Here is a 15,315-nt window from a genome sequence, read left to right as displayed (position 1 = left end):
GCAGTGTGTACACAGGGTTATTAATCTCTTGTTACAGAGCTAACAAGCAGCATCTAGATAATAGAATCAGTGATGTGTTCAAACAGTTGCCATAGAGAAAGATTTAGCCAGTAAAATTGAATCATAAGGCTGTGAAGATGTCTCAGAGGACTGGATCTTACTCTTTGCATGTAGTAACCCTAGTTTTGGTCCCTAGCACCACACAGTCCCTGGAGAACAGCCAGAAGTGTCCCAATCAACAATACTTAAATGTTACAGTATCGTACACAACAAAAGAAACATGTTCAGATGCACACTTAAAAGGAAGCTTATTAAACCTTGGCCATTCGATTTTCTTCCTTCTAATGTTCTGCAGCCTGTCCATAGATAATGGGTTATTTTGTTTTAACAGAATCAACATTGGCTCCTCTTTCCGGGTTTCTTGTACTACTGAGGTAATTTTGTTGGATTTGGGGGTGTGGAATGGGTTTTGGTCACAACTGGCTATGCTCAGGACTTACTCCTGGCTTATTGTCTCCTGTTTTAGCGCTTGGAGTCATTCCTTGTGGAACCATATGTGGTGCCAGGAATCAAGCCAGGGTCAGCCACTCACAAGAAAAACACCTTAACCCCTATATTTTCTGGCCCACCCTGGCATTGTTTTGGTTTTTTGTTTGTTTGTTTGTTTGTTTTATGGGTTTTGTTTTTTTTTTTACTTTTTTGGGGGTCACACCCAGCGATGCACAGGGGTTACTGCTGGCTCTGCACTCAGGAATTACTCCTGGCAGTGCTCAGGGGACCATCTGGGATGCTGGGGATCAAACCCGGGTCGGCCACATGCAAGGAAAATGCCCTACCCTGTGTACTATAGCTCCAGCCCCCCGGCATAGTTTTATGGAGCGCGGCTTGGTTGTTATTAATTCCTGCTATCTCAGCAACACTAAATAATGAGTATAAAGCTGTGAGTTTTAAGCTGAACATAAAAGGACTAAATTCCTAACAAAGACTAGAACTTATCTAATACTTTTTCTAGCTGTACCTTTAAAATAGTAACAAATTCAACAGAAACATTGGAACTGGGGAGGTGCCTGTATGGTTGAGGAATGCTTCAATACAAGGTCCCGCCCCCGCCCCCAAAAGGAAGCATTGTTGGAGTGTGTTAGGAGGAGGAAAAGCTGCTGCCTGGTTGAAGCAATTGACATTAAAGCAAAAGGAGGAATATGATGCTTAGGCTGGTGTGGGGGGAGAAGCAGGGGTGTTCTTTCTGATTTTAAGTCTTATCAAATGCATCTTGTTCAGTCTGTAATTTGGAATAGATCTTGCAATCTGTTACCTCTACCTGGCACGCTGGCACTCTGTTCCTCACTTTGTGAGGAGACATCAAGAGGTTTGAGAAAAACTGCTTTATTCAAGTATGATCACTATTAAAAATTAACAGCCCTAGTACAGGGGCTGGAGAGATAGTACAGGGGGTAGGGCGATTGCCTTGCACATAGCCAACCCGAGTTCAATCCCCAGCATCCCTTTTGGTCCAGTGAGACTTGCCAGGAGTGACTCCCGAGCGCAGAGTCAAGAGTGAGCCCCAAGCAGCACCGAATGTGACGCCAGAACAAAAACTCCCTGGTAGGGTTAATGGTCTGCATATAAAATATGTAAGTCCAGCTTAGTGGAATACATTGTTACCTGTCTGTGAGTTGGCTAAACATGCAACCAAAAAGTGCTACACACTGGGTACCTTAAAATAATAAGGGCCAAGGATGTAGGTCAGTAGCAGAGCACATGTCTCTCGTTTACAAGGACAACAGTAGAGTACATGCCTCGTGCTGAAGGAGCTTTGTTTGAGCCCCACGTCCAAATAGACAAACCCCCCCTACCGAATCATTCTCTCATAATTCTCAGGGCCAGAAGCCCCAGATCTAGGTTTCAGCAGGACCATGCTCCCTCCAGAGGTGCCAGCGAAGAATCTGCTCTTGCCTCTTCCAGCTTCTGGGAGTAACCAGCAACTGTTACCATTGTGTGTAGCTTGTGGATCCATCACTCCAGTCTCAGCCTTCTTATTCACCTCTAGTTGTGTGCAACTGTGCTTTGATATGGCCTTCTTATAAAGACACAGCAGTCATCGTATCTCAGGTCCTAATCCCATCTTGCCTCATTAATTTTTGGCCTTTTGGGTCACAACTGGTGATGCTCAGGGGTTACTCCTGGCTCTGCACTCAGGAATTACTCTTGGCGGTGCTCAGGGGACCATATGGGATGCTGGGAATCGAACTTGGATCCACCATGTGTAAGGCAAATGCCCTACCTGTTGTACCATCACTCCGACCCCAATCTCACCTCATTTTAACTAAGTACATATACAAATGCCTTGCTTCCAAATATAGTCATATACTAAGATCCTAAGTAGACAGGACTTTTGAAGAGACACAGTGCAATCCAGCCCTACATGAAAAATTGATTTTGCTGAGTCGCTTCTACAAATATGAGCAGGTGTATCCAAAATCTAGTAGACAGTAATGAAATGTTATTTTTCTCATTCATCAATTCAGCTTCTTTGGGAATGGGTTACAGGCCCTTTAATAATATTTTAAGTCAATTGAACAGCCAATGGACATATGCACTTATTTATCAGAGACTGAAAATCAAGGCTGTCTTTCATATTCAAAGCAACTCATAAAGGCATTTTGTTATTTGCCAGCAACTTTTAGTCTTCTTGTAGGAATTTTCCTATTACAAGATAAATGTTTACTTCCTAAGTCAACGATGTTATAAAACATTGTTAAGTGACACATTTATCTCTCTGTGTCAAACTTTGACAACTAAGTTTTAAATATTCACCTACCATCTGTCATACCTCTGAACAACTGTTAGTGTGTATTACAGCCTGCTTGTTCCCATGGTGAATATGATGACGCCCCACTTCATTAAGATAATTTTTGTGGGAAGTTCTAAATATGTTTTCTAAAAATATGACCAGTGATTAGATTAATAAAGTCCAAAAAGGACTGCATTAAAAACTTAAGTTAGCAGTTTTATACTAATTTGCAATTACAATTTATGGTTTGCTTGTATTTTTAAATAGTACATTAGAAATACATTAGAAATACATTAGCAGCTGGAATTCTCTGTAATATGTATAACTGACATCTTTGTTATAGTTATTTTACTGTATAAGGAAAGTTTGAGAAGGTTCCCATATGATCTGGAGTTAGCACTGGAAATGACAACTCTTGGTGGACGATTTTGCTTTTTTTGGATGATAGGAAATCAGTCATCATATCTGATGAACAGTGTATTTTCAGAACTCAGAAGCTTCCTAAAAGGAAATAAATGGAACTTCTGCAATCCTTGCTGATGTTCTTGAGCAATTTGTGGTCTGAGACCTAAGTTGGCACTCTTAAATTTAGCTGCCCAAATAGGTTAATACTCAGGAAATTAAGTGCAAAACCAGTTGTCCATGAATTTGTAGGCCTTTCCATTTGCAATTAAATGTCTTGTTGTCTAGAAGTGGGGGCTAGAAGAAAAGGTGGCAGGTCTTTGATTTTTTACTTTTGGGGGGTGAGGGAGTGGTTTGGTTTGTATTTCAGTTTGGGGGCCACACTCAGTGGTCCTTATGGCTTATTCCTGGCTCTGGACTCAGGGGTCACTCGTGGAGGGCCTTGAGGGACCATATGGGGTGCCAAGCATAGAACCCAGGTCGGCTACATGCAAGGCAAGTGCCTTACCTGCTTTATTTGGCCTTTTATTTTGTAATTTATAAAAATGAAAATTGAGCAGCCAAATTGACAGTGTGGAATATATACTAAAATTTAAGACTTTGTACCTCTCCGAAATGCCCTCCAAAAAGTCTGGAAGTAATACAACATATCTGAGAACATGATTCCAAGACAAAGCCACTGATAAAGTTTCAGAGTCCCATGCAGTCTTGAATCAGCTTTTGGCCCACAAGTTCTCTTTTACTGAAGTAGTTTTGATAATTCCTTTAGCCATTTAGTTGTAACAAACAAATTATTGTGTGCCTGACAGGGGGACAGGCTAGGGGTTGAGTGATTGCAAATGGGGACAGTGGTAGAGGAAAGGTCACTCAGGTGGCGGGATTGGTGTTGGAACATCAAAAGCCTGTAATAACTGCATTATGTTTGAACCAACTTTAACAACTATAAGGCCAGTGTGGGGGGAGAGGGGGCCAGTGATGATGGTTCTTGTACAACTTGCCTTCTGGGTAGGTCTATTGGAAAAGCTTAAAGCTATACAATTTAAAAATACATATATCAGTGTGACTTTCCAGTATCTCGGTTTAAGCAAGCACTTCTTGGGGAATGGGTGTTGGGTCACACCCTGCAGTGCTCAGGGCTTATTCCTGGCCCTGTGATTAGAACTGATCCTGAGAGGTGCCAGGGGGACATTTTGCAGTGCAGAAGACCTGAACTAGGATTGGCCACATACAAAGCAAGTGCCTTAACCTCTGTACTATCCCTGCCAGCCAAAGCAGTAGTTCTTAAGTACTGTATTAAAACAAGACTGAGGGACCAGAGCAATAGTCCAGTGGGCAAAGAGCTTGCCTTGCACTCAACCAATAGGGTTTGATCCCCAGCACCATGTAGGACCCCCTGAGCACAGCCAATAAACCAAAAATATATGTATGAAAAATGTCATCTCATTTGTTTGAAATTCACACAAGCAAAAATCAGCACAAAGAAAGTAAAGTGAAATTTACCAGTTACACATGCGGGGTGGGGGGCTGGGGAGGTGGGGGGGAGGGGTGAAGGTATACTGTGATTCTTGGTGGTGGAATATGTGCACTGGTGAAGGGATGGGTGTTCGAGCATTGTATAACTGAGACTTAAACCTGAAAGCTTTGTAACTTTCCACATGGTGATTCTATAAAAGAATAAAAAATATAAAAAAAATAAATTAAAAAAAAGAAGTTACAAATAAACGCAGAGGAAAAAAATCAGCACAAAGAAGTTCCACAAGAGATAGATACTTATGGACTTCCTCCTCTCCTCCAGTGGCTTTTTTTTCTAGTTTCCTAATGTTAATGTGGACTTCCACCCCCCAGAGTGTTAAAGGACCTTATGATCTGGCACTCATGTGTCCTGGCTACTTCCACTGCTGTCCTTTCTTCCCCTTTCTTGTCCTGCAGTGGCTTTTAATCAGAGAGCAGCATAAATAGACAAGATCTTTATCTGGAGGAGAGAAGTACAGTTTCTGGGCAGCAAGAAAGCTAGTATCAGAGAAGTCACCATTTTGGAAAGACCCCATTGAAAAGTGTCTTGCTTTCGAGTTAAGAATTTGCTGTTTACTGACTTTATGGTTATTTTTATGTTTCTTCCCAGGGAACGTTTTGTTAACAGTAAAGTTTCCTTATGAAAGACGTTTAGACCCATTTAGGAATTACATGTTTTTAAACAAGTAGGGCCATCTTCTCAAAGCAACAAAGCTTTCGTTTGATTCTTTTAATTTCTTCTACATTTTAACATTTGATTGTCATCTCCCAACGTTCACAACTTTGGGCAGATTTGGTTTTGCTTTTAGGGAATCAAAATAATTTTTATTGAAATAAATCCTCTTAGAGGTGAGGTGAGAGAAAGAGAGACATGTGTGTTCAAGAGACAACACAGGTCAGGGGGAAGCAGAGAGACAGAGCAGCAGGCAGGGCGCTTGCCTTGCACACAGCCAATTCAGGTTCAATTCCCAGCATCCCACAGGATCCCCCAATCACCACCAGTAGTGGTCCCTGAGTACCACCAGGTGTGGCCCAAAAACCAAGAGAGGGGCTGGAGTGATAGCACAGCAGATAGGGCATTTGCCTTGTACTCGGCCATGCCGAGTTTGATTCCCAGCATCCCATATGGTCCCCCGAGCACCGCACTCAGGAGTGGTTCCTGAGTGCAGAGCCAGGAGTAAACCCTGAGCATCGCCAGGTGTGACCCAAAAAGAAAAAAAAAACAAGAGAGAAAGAGAGACACACAGAGAGAAAGAGAACATGGGTTTCTCCAGGGTGGAAAAAGACCTCTGGGCAGGTTTTATTTGATTTGAAATAACGTGAGCGTTTTTGTGTTTTTATTGTGGTAAAATACTGTAGAATCAAAATTACCATTTTAACCATTTTCCAGTGTAAAATAAGGGAGTGTGAGGCACAGTGACATTGTTGTGCAGCCATCTCCACCATCCATCTCCAGTAATTCTTTCAACTCTCCCAACTGAAACACTGTCCCTACTGGACAATGGCACCCACCATTCTAGATTCCACCCAAGGAGTCTGAATACTGTAGATGCCACATGTAAGGGAGATCATATGGACTTTGTTCTTTTGTGCTGGCTAATGTAACCTAACAGAATGTCCTCAAGGCTTATCCATTCTGTAGCTTGTCAGATTTTCCTCTGTTTTAAAGACTTAGTTTTAAATGTTCCTTGTGTGGATATACCAATATTTCGTTTATCCATTCACCCACTACTGATGTTTTATGGTGGACTGTTACATAATAGAGGGGGGATGAATTCTCCTAATAAAGCTGTCTGGTAGTAGAGAATTCAAGCTTGGCACAATCTCCAGGCCAGTTGCTACACATGGGTTCCAAGGTAGCTCCTATGGCACACATCTTTATGAAAGGAATGTGTGGTTTTCAGAGAACAGGTATCTCTAACTACATGGGGCCACAATGATAGAACAGCAGGCAGGGCACTTGCCTTGCAAATGGCTGATCCAGGTTGATCCCCAGCAGCCCATATGGTCCTCTGAGCCCTACCAGGAGTGATCCCTGAGCGCAGAGCCAAAAGTCCCTGAGCACTGCTGGGTGTGTCTCCCCCAAACCAAACATATATATAATATATATATATATATATATATATATGGATGTATATTTGCTCAAGCGGGCTTGAGTTGGGGGGCACCAGAAACATCTCCATTGTGAGACTTGTTGTTACTGTTTTTGGCATATCAAATATGCCACGGGTAGCTTGCCAGGCTCTGCCATGTGGGTGGGATACTCTTAGTAGCTTGCTGGGCTCTCTGAGAGGGATGGAGGAATTGAACCCAGATCGGTTGCATGCCAGGCAAATGCCTTACATTATACATAATGAAGATTATAGTGAAAATGGAGATTCATGAATCAGCTCATCCACAGTACTAGTGCTTCCCATTCACTACCATTCTCTTTCTATAGCACCCGTTGTCAACTTTACCAGAGGGCAAAGGAATGTTCCAAAAGCCTTTAAAGGGCAACTAGTGCACTGATTCTTCCTCATGCTAGTTTCCAAGGAAGGAGGGGTTTCCCCCAGAAGGGAATGTAATAATGCTCAGCTAAAGAATGTTCAATGGGATTGTCTGAAAACACTCACAGTCCAAGAACATTGCTGCTTTCTTCTCTTTTCAGCCCTTCACACATGACCTCATGATACTACTTTTACCAGGCTTCTATTTCCTTTTCACTTTGCACAACAGAAATTTATTTGGGGTACCGTGTTGGTGTTTGTGCTGGTGTTTGATGTTTGCCTATGCAAAATTAAAGTCACATTATTGATCGGAAATTATTGTATTGCATCAGTAACTGCATGAAATATGATATGACTTGCCTAATAGACATGTTGGCATTTTGGTTAATAAGAGCAAATATATATAAAATTTATGTAGTGTATTGTAGGATAACATTGGGTTTGTCCTTTCAGCCTTGTTGCAGGGAACTTAGTTTACCTTAAAGCAATGTCCTTTCTGTATGAACACAGGAAGACAGTTAATATTATGCTTTGTAACTTGGGAGCTGATTGACTCCAATAATATTTACTCCTGGGCATCTGCATTCTCGACTCAGTTGCCCTTAGTTCCTAGCACCCCAAAAGCAGGGTCCCTACAAGGGACAGAGTGGACCAGGGCAAGCTGTGAGCTACCCTGGCATCGAAATGGGCCAGGCCAAAGCGCCACAATACTCAACTCTAAGTTGAGAGCATGATCATAGACAAATGCTGTCATGATCCAAAAGTAACGATGAGACTGGGACCCTGCCGGGGTTAGGAAGACTAACCTGACCTGAGGACTGTGGTCTGGAATATATAATGAGGTGTCCTCAAGAAGAACCAAACTTTAAGTTTGATATATCTCTTACTGTGCTCATACAGAATGACATTGCTAGAAATATTAGAAGTAGATTTACTACAACTAATTAAGTGGATTACTAGCTGGGGAAGGAAGAAAGCGACAGACCCTTGTTTGGATCCCACCCTTGAGCAGATCTCCTAGTAATCTGGAGTAATCTCCTTAGATGAGATTTTGTTAATCTCTTGGAGAAGTGGTCTTACCCCTCTTTGTTGATTTGTTAGTTTTCAACCCACCTTTGTGTTACCGCCCTATGTGATTGCTATATAAACTAAGACTGTAACAGAAGTAGGGAGAAAACACAGAAGCGAGGGAGAAGAGACAGAGGCAAGACAGAAGCAGCAGAGAAGACACAGAGGAGAGAAGACACAGAAGGCGGAGGAGAGAGAAGACACAGAAGCGGGAGAGAAGACACAGAGGGAGAGGTAAGACAGAAGCAAGGAGAAGAGACAGAAGCGGAGAAAAGACACAGAGGCAAGACAGAAGACACAGGAGAAGATACAGAAGTGGAGAGAGAAGACACAGAAGCAAGAGAAAAGACACAGAAGCAGAGACAGAGAGAGGTCGAAAGAGACCAGAGGAGAGACTACAGAGACAGAGAGACAGACAGAAGAGAGCACAGCGGCACACACAGAAGCAGAGCACAAGGAGGAGCCGTCCTGATCTGGTCTATACATAGCGGCTTGAGAGTACCGAACGCAGGTGGCGGGGGAGAGATAGAGAGAAAGAGAGAGAGAGAGAGAGAGAGAGAGAGAGAGAGAGAGAGAGAGCGCTGCCCGAGAGCCCGAGAACAACACCACACACATCATCGCACCCTCCCCCGAGCGCACCCCTTTGAATTTTTTACAGTGTGAGCCTCATTTCACCATAGTTGTCAGTGGTTCAGAAGAGCACAGGGTAGGAAATAAGGTTTTAACTTTTGCTTCAGGTGTTTTTAATGCTTTTTTTTAAACTAGAAATGAAATTCCTAGTGTATGGTCTAGTGAAATTTCTTAGCCAGGCCAGCTCTTGAATATGTATTTAAGTACCGTGTTTGAATAGAAGGTTTGATTAAAAGCAAAATAAAGCCTACCTAATTGGCTGTTTCCTCATTACAGTTTGTTTCTCCCAGGGAATAATTTTAGCTATTTGACCACCAAGAAAGGCCTCGAGGGGCTGGAGCGATAGCACAGTGGGTAGGGCATTTGCCTTGCACGCGGCTGACCCAGGTTCCATTCCCAGCATCCTATATGGTCCCCTGAGCACGGCCAGGAGTAAGTCCTGAATGCAGAGCCAGGAGTAACCCCTGTGCATCACTGGGTGTGACCCAAAAACCAAAAAAGGAAGGAAGGAAGGAAGGAAGGAAGGAAGGAAGGAAGGAAGGAAGGAAGGAAGGAAGGAAGGAAGGAAGGAAGGAAGGAAGGAAGGAAGGAAGGAAGGAAGGAAGGAAGGAAGGAAGGAAGGAAGGAAGGAAGGAGGAAGGAGGAAAGAAGGAAAGAAGGAAAGAAGGAAAGAAGGAAAGAAGGAAAGAAGGAAAGAAAGAAAGAAAGAAAGAAAGAAAGAAAGAAAGAAAGAAAGAAAGAAAGAAAGAAAGAAAGAAAGAAAGAAAGAAAGAAAGAAAGAAAGAAAGAAAGAAAGAAAGAAAGAAAGAAAGAAAAAGAAAGAAAGACTTCGATACCAGTCAGATTGGGTCTTCTGAGGTCACTGTTCGAGTTTCTCAGAAATAAATGCCAGTTGACCAGAAATCTACCACAGTTGCCAAAGCTGTTCGGACAGCAAAGAGGCTGTCTTTGTAGACTAAACTATGAGGTCAAATGAGTCTTCATTTCTTGGATCGAAAATTAATTCCTCCGAGTGTGACGTGCAATGGGGATTGAAGCATCTCTGTATTTTGACCAAAAAAACTAAGCCAAACAAGGGCCACCCCAGGAGTACGGTTCCCGTCAAGATCCAAAGTATTTTGAAATCTCTTCAGAAAATCTTAAATTGGTATCTAGGTGATGATTTTTCAATTTAGATATATCCTGTCAGAAGAAAACTTCTATTGTGGATTTTACTTAGAGTGACACATTGCTAGCTGACTTGTCCATGCTTTTCTAAAACCTGATTTGATTTGAACTGTTCATTGTCATAGCCTTAAGCAAAACTTTCTCTGCAATGTCTAACTCAAGGGATTCCAGCAATGTTCTTGGCCTTAAACACAACATCTAATTCAACCAATAGGAACTTCACTATTTTATCAGTAGCAGTCAGAAATTTCCCCAGAAAAAAAATTAATTTTTGTGGCTGGGCTCCTGCTTTAAAATGGTCACTAGATTTGTGACTGTGGCTTACCTTTTATAGGCAAGAAGCAAATTGAGTTAAAGATTGATGAAAATTAACTAAAATATGTTTTCTGAGCTTTGAGAAAGTTGACAGTACAAATTGTGAAGGATAATGTGCAAATAAAATGAAAGTATGTGCTTTAAATGGTTTACATTCTCTTCTTGCATATGCATAACTGATCCTTGAGTACTTCAACTATTTAAAAATTTTATAGAGATAGTACAGGGGTTTAGGCAATTGCGTCGCATGCATTTGATGTTGGTTTGATCCCCAGCACCACATATGGTCCGCTGAGCACTGCCAGGAGTGATCCCTGAGTACAGAGCCAGAAGTAAGCCGGTGTGGCCTAAAAATGAAAAAAAAATTATATAATATATTTAGTAAAACTGTTTCTGGTATTATTACCCATAAAAGGAAAAGTGCCCTGGGTGGTTTTCATTTCTTTTTTTAAACTATTGTTACATACTTGATCTTGTATTTGTAAGATGACAAATTGTACAAGTTCTTCTCAAGGTTTAATTGCAGTTCTTTACGTCTTTGAAAATGCAATTTTCAATTTTGTGGTGTGTTTTCTTTCAACATTTTGTTTCCCGTCACACACTCCTTAGACTGATGTAAAATATACTGCTCTTCTCCAAATTTGGATATGTTTAGTGATGCCAAAGATCTTTGGAAGGGCATTTTCAGATTTCTAAAGATGGAGAGTTTATACAAACTTAAGCAGGAAAAATAGATTTTGTAATCTCTGAAGACTTTCTTTGATCTCTAGCTTAAGAAACCTGCCCCACTACAGCAGATGAATGCTAGTTACTTTTTTTCTTAATATTTCACAAGATTTCAAATGTGTTTTTTTTTTAAATTCTTGAGGGACCTTAGTGATAGTACAGCAGGTAGGGCATTTGCCTTGCATGTGGCAAACCAGGGGTTAATCCCCAGCACCATAGGATCCCCAAACACCACCAGGAAGGATCCCTGAGCACAGAGTTGGGAGTAAGTCCTGAGCACTTCCAGATGCAGCCAAAAGAGCAAATAAAAAATATTCAAGTAAAGGGCTAGAGTGATAGCACAGCGGGTAGGGCATCTGCTTCACACACGGCCGACTCAGGTTCAATTCCCAGCATCCCATATGGTCCCCTGAGCACTGCCAGGAGTAATTCCTGACTGCATGAACCCGGAGTAACCCCTATGCATCGCCAGGTGTGACCCAAAAACAAAAACAAAAAAATTATTCAAGTAAAAGACTCATTTGTTGAGTTCCCTGAAAAATGTGACTTGAACGATGTTCCTGTTCACCCAGCTTCTTCACAGGCAATTCACCGGAACTGTAAAGACAGTTCTCAATAAGATGGTCTGGGAGGGGCTGGAGCAATAGCACAGCGGGTAGGGCGTTTGCCTTGCACACAGCCGACCCAGGTTCGAAACCCAGCATCCCATACGGTCCCCTGAGCACCGCCAGGGATAATTCCTGAGTGCAGAGCCAGGAGTAACCCCTGTGCATCACCAGGTGTGATCCAAAAAGAAAAAACAAAACCTTACCTTTTGGGGGCTGGAGCGATAGCACAGCGAGTAGGGCTTTTGCCTTGCACGCGGCCGACCCGGGTTCAAATCCCAGCATCCTATATGGTCCCCTGAGCACCGCCAGGAGTAATTCCTGAGTGAAGAGCTAGGAGTAACCCCTGTGCATCGCCAGGTGTGACCCCCCCCAAAAAATACGATGGTCTGGGAAAAATAACTGTTGTTATAGTCATGAGTAGGTATGTGTTTTTAGAGCCAGGCACTTCAATTCCAGTTATTGTGCCGTACAGACATATGAACACCGTTTCTCTTTGTTAGGAGCACAGACACAATTCATTACATGTTTTTGGCTTAATATTTGGCTTTCAAAACTAGTTTTTTCAGGCCAGAGAGACAGTACAGTGGTAAAGTAGTTACCTTGAATGCAGCTAACCCAAGCTCAATCTCCAGTATTGCATATGGTCTCCCAAGCACCATCAGGAGTGATTCCTGAGCACTGAGCCAGGAGTAAGCCCTGAGCACCACCAGGTGTAATCCAAAAACAAACCCCCCCAAAAAAAACTTTTCCCCAAAGGGAGTATTGTCCTTACCTTTGAAATAAGTGGGAAGATGGTGGTTGCTAAAGAACAGCGTTCCCCGAAACTCAACATACCAGTTGTTCTTTGACTCATATCTGCAGCCGAGTTACAGAAGTGACCATCTCATGGCAGCAAATATACAGGCTGATCCTAAATTTCGCTTTCCCTAAGCCAAAAAGTGAGGGGAGCACATAACCTAGTGCTAGTGATTTTGTAAGTTCTCTAACCATTCCCCTTTGAGTGTTAACCTGGCTTACACAGGAACTGAGCAAAACAAAGGCTACTTGAAGTCTAGAAATCACAAGATATAATGGAATAAGGTATTTTTTAAAATAAAACTTGAGCTGATGGTTTGTAGATCAGCATACAGTGATATGTGTGTGTGTGTGTGTGTGTGTGTGTGTGTGTGTGTACTGGATATGTTATCTTTAACTTTGAAAGTGTGATCTCAGGGGAATTTGATCTACCTTTACCACCAATGTGACTTTCCTTTGTTTCAAACAACTCACTGCGGATGTAGTATGCAGCCTCCTGACAGAACTAGGCTTGGCCCTGGAGCTGTGTGTGGTCTTATATGTCCTGGTGCCAGAAGCTAGCAGCGAGCAGGCCCGGCTGAGAGTGAGGCTGTGTAAAACAGGCTGTTCCCTTTGCAACTGGCCACATTTCCTCATTTTGTTGCCGTGTCTTTTTTCTTTTTTTTTTTGATGAAAAATGTTGAACTTGGGTAACTCTAATTTCATTAGAAAGAGAACACAAACAGTTAAGTCGTTCTTGTATTCCCACTAGTGAGACCTAACATTTTTTTCCCCTTCCCTCTACCTCACCAGCTACTTACCAGTTATACAAATAGATTTGACATCTTCACACTTCAGGTAAACAAACAGAAAAGGAAATACATTTTGTCTTTTCCACACAACTTGACGGTAAGCTGCTGGTGTCAGGGGTTGGCTAACTGTGGCTTTCAGACCCAATCCTGCCAGCCCTGTGTTTGGGTAAATATAGTTTGATTGGCACACCAACATGCCCATTCATTTATAAATTGTTCAAGGCTACGTTCGCACCGCATGGCAGTGTTGAGTGGTTGTAACAGAGACCATTTAGCCCACAAAGCCTGAAATAGTCATAATCTGACCAGGCAAGGATTGTGATTCTAATATTCTTTTACAGGGCAAGGTCCAGAGTTGATTTTTCTAATGTCTTTTTGAAATTATTTCCAACCTTTCAAAACCATGCCCCTGCTATCTGTAAATGGTGTTATCTGTAGTTTCCCCATCCAAATATTTGCTAGTGTCTCTCTGGCACAAGACTTTGTATATGTGAATTCTAGTACACATTAAAAAGAACTGGTCGAAGAGAAATAATTGTATACCAGGATGGCATGCTCTCATCCCTCTAGGAACCTGAACACGTCACTCCACCTGTCAGGACCTCAGCTCTCTTTAGAATAGAAGACATAGGGTTCACATCCCTTACACATGGCCCACCCGGGTTCCATCTCCCGCACTGCCAGGAATAAGCCCTCAGCACCATTGGTGCTCACAACCAAACAACAATAAAAAAAAACAAGCAGAATGGAAGATTTCAATCATGTGGATATCAAAAAGCTCTCCTCTCTTGAAAACTTTATGAAATCAGTCATATATGAGCTATATCAAAAGGAAAGGAAAGGATATGGTAAAGTATATTTCTCAATATTGAGGGGACATTTTAAGTATGCAAGCAGGACTAAAATATGATATCTACTTTCTAAAGAAACAAACTAAAATAATTTTATTTCCTCTCTAGTTATTTTTATGTGACTGGGAATTTAAAAAAAAAACAACTTATTTATAGTTCTATGTCCCAACTCAAGGGGTTTTGTTAGGTTGTTTGGTTTTTGTACTACTGCATAGTAGGACCTCAGTCTATGATGGATGGGTGGGTAGATGAGTCAACAAGGGGTTCCTTCTTCCCATGGATGATGACAAAGTGAGTCTCTTCCTATTTGAGTTCTTACTTTCCCTTTTGATTGGTGAGCTGCATTTGAGATCTCCCCTATGCTCTTTACCACATGGACATCATCTGCTCTACCCAGTGCCTACTCTGAGCACTCCAGTCCTTAGTCTCCTAGGAACTGGAGGGGCAGAGTTCAATGACCACCCCCCTCAAGCAGAAGACCCCTTTTCCTTCCTTCCTACAATACCTGCCTCTGATTTTTAGCATCCCCCCCACACACACACACTCCCTCTTCCCATCACTAGTTCCTCTGAACTTTGGACAATGTGCAATGAATGAGATCAGGAGCAGAGGAAAATCTGATTGGAGTACTTTCCTTTCACTCGGACCTTGGAAACATTGAAAATTTGAATACTAGACGTAACCACTTTATAAAGTTGTTTGAGGTCAAATGAATGAATATCTAGTGAGTTGAATGAATATCTAGTGAGTGGAAATGAAGAACTCTCAAATAGTAATTGGCATCTGATAAGTGCTCAACAAAAGGAGCAATGATCAGGTCAGGAAGTTGTCTTTTAAGGGCTGTAGTGCGTGCTTTCCATGTGGCAGCCTCGGCTTCTCTCCCAGGCACCACATGGTCCCTGACCACTGTAGCTCCCAAATACTTTTAGATGTGATCCAAATATTAAAGGGAAAAATAGCAATTACCGGGTTGGTTAGTTAGTACCACTTCTGTTACTCTCAAAACTGAATATATGGTATATGATGTTCAGACAGCTAAAGAGTTTATTTTAAAAATACAGATTTCTGGACATGCCCCTCCACCACCACCAAACACACCAGCACTTCTCAAATTCTGGTTCAGTAGACCAGTAGTGAGTGATTCCTGAATGCAGAGCCAGGAGTAAGCCC

General features: G+C 42.1%; 1 protein-coding gene across 13 annotated transcripts in view; it reads left to right on the top strand.

The window, feature by feature from the left end:
- CASK (calcium/calmodulin dependent serine protein kinase) overlaps window positions 1-15,315 on the top strand; it is a 454,745-nt gene that overhangs the window by 352,017 nt on the left and 87,413 nt on the right. The gene's annotated exons all lie outside the window — the stretch shown is intronic.

The sequence above is a fragment of the Sorex araneus genome, chromosome X (genome assembly GCF_027595985.1).
Source record: "Sorex araneus isolate mSorAra2 chromosome X, mSorAra2.pri, whole genome shotgun sequence".
Classification (NCBI taxonomy): domain Eukaryota; kingdom Metazoa; phylum Chordata; class Mammalia; order Eulipotyphla; family Soricidae; genus Sorex; species Sorex araneus.
The sequence above is the reverse complement of the archived record's forward strand: the minus strand, read 5'-3'. Positions and strand labels throughout refer to the sequence as shown.